Here is a 2,500-nt window from a genome sequence, read left to right as displayed (position 1 = left end):
TTTGCGAGTCCATGCAAGCAATTCTTACCGTTTAGCACAAATTATTGGTAACGTTTATTGTGCTATAAAAGGCGGTTCTAACTCTTATGCCGTGTACCGTTGGTCCTTAAAACTATATAGAAAATCCGCGGTAAATGAAAGCGGCTATCAAACAGCACCGCCTCCCAGTGGTGTTTCTCTTCTCCACTGCATGTTTAAAAATCAGAACTTTCTCGTTTTAAATTTTAACTTAGCTAAAGTTCAAGCTTTTCACTTTACACTTGTACTTTTGATCAGCATCACTCACAATTCCGTCTTCGATGATAAAGTCTGTCTCTTGTGATATTAAAAGTTCAAGTAAATATTTCTAAAGAAAAAGGAGTTCTCTGTAACTTTTTTTTCCCAAAAGGAAACAATTTATTCAGTTCGATTGTAGATTTTGACAGTTTCCTTCAGTTTTTACTGATCCCAGTGATTCAAATACAATTGTTTTGTCTGATTGAGTCAATTTAATTGCAATCGAATAGATAGTCGTATTTCTAAAGAAGGAATTATTGAATGACTGTATTAAAGCAGCAGTCGACGTGTCAATTAAATATACAAACCAGTGCATGATCATGTTTCTAATTGAACTATACCTTTTTCATGGTTTATTGGAGCTTTTAACAAGAGCAGTTTTAATTCCTGTTTGATTTGCTTCGCTTTTATGAATGATATCAATATGACACCGAAATCATATACAATTGCTGGTTTCTAGAGGTCGTGTAAAGTGGGGAATATTGTTGGATAGATATACCTATATGAATTAATGAAAAATGTATATATACCAATGAAAATGTAAATGTAAAATGTAATGTAAATTAAAATGTATACCAATGAAAACGTATATACACCAATGAAAATGTAGCTTTAAGGTATACACAGTACCAATTAAACCGACAAATTTTGTGCATCACTAAAATATCCCTTTTTTTATTATTCATTGGGATTAATACTGATATGTCTTCTTAACCGGTATTGCGTTCTTCTCATATTGCACACGTCAAATGTATTTGGACATGACAAGGTTGAAAAGTTAAAGGAAAATTAATATCTTTGGTGTTATTTTCTTGAAAATCAAGCTGAATATTAAAAAACTTGATGCACTTAATGCAACCATGTTTAACAAAGGTTTAGTTTGATCAACAGAGTTGACAAGGTAATTTGGCTACTATAAAAAGATTTCAGTGCTAACATTTCTAGCGTAAGCTCTTCACTCTGACGAAGGGCTAACACTCGAAACGTCACGTGAGCTTTCTAATCTCTTGACAGTGGCGACATTACCTTATCAACTCCAAATATTCGTTTCCGATCCCCCACTGACGCGGCAACACAGAATCTTTTTAACGATTTACCTGTTACACCAAAGATCTTACTCCAAAGGAACCCACTTGTACCATTATTGTGCTTTTAAGTTTATAGAACTTCCTCTCTACCCCGTTGAAAACTTCTTGAGGGCAATTGTAATCTTTATTGTCAGTTAGTTTTCTATTGCGTGCTTAATCTGCTAATTACAGTTGCTGTTTATTTGTTTTGTTACTATTATTGAATTTGCTACTAATAAACAAAATCTAGACCGTTTTTTTTTTTTGTCTTCTTGGGCCCGGGGTGGGGAGAGGGTGGGGGGTGGGGGTAGCAGACTAAGCCCCCCCCCCCCTCTCTAAGTATAAAAGCTATAATAACAAGGCTTGGAAGATAGATAGTATGTTCAAAGATGTTTCCTTTGACGCAACGGGAAATGATGACGTCATATTACGTTGTAATTATGTCATGATTCAGTTGCCAAACGGTGGCCATCTTGGATCCGCCATCTTGGATTTCTGAATATTCCAAAACGCCGAAATTAAACAAAAAGAAATAAAAACCAATAAAAAAAAAACAATAATATGAGCTAAATACATAAAAAAATAAATGTTGTTGTGGTAACATCAAAGTCAATGAACACTTACCGAGCACGCCAAATCATAAATCGTAAGCTGACGATGCAGCTAAATATTTTTTATTACAGAATGATCAGTTTGAAAGGTGTACCTTCGTTAGGCTGAACTTACAGTGAGTAAAATCCTGTCAAACTCTGCATAAATAAATTTGTAGACAAACGTTTTCAAAATGAACAAGTTGAACGCAATTTTCGCCTTGCAGATCAGTTTCTCCCCTCGAGTTTAATTAGTATCTTGCGTTGTTAGTCGATATTAAGAACCCACAACTAAAAAATTACATTCCCGTTTTCTGCCTCATTGAACGCTAACCTGAATGACACGGAAACTATCTTGTAAAAGTTTATTTCTGCACGAGGATTCACTCTCTTACCTCGTGTTCTTTTGATACTGATAAAAGTAGTATGCTTCTGCTATAATGGCAAAAGGTTATTCAAAGAAAAGGTTATAGGTAGTCATTCCGTGCGTCAGTCCAAAAACCGATTATCCAAATAATCGCTGTAATGTGTGATAAGCAATTCACTAATTTTCACTTGTATATATAA

This window comes from Pavona decussata, unplaced genomic scaffold (assembly GCF_977016875.1).
Source record: "Pavona decussata unplaced genomic scaffold, jaPavDecu1.1 SCAFFOLD_244, whole genome shotgun sequence".
NCBI classification, from domain to species: Eukaryota; Metazoa; Cnidaria; class Anthozoa; order Scleractinia; family Agariciidae; genus Pavona; species Pavona decussata.
The sequence above is the reverse complement of the archived record's forward strand: the minus strand, read 5'-3'. Positions refer to the sequence as shown.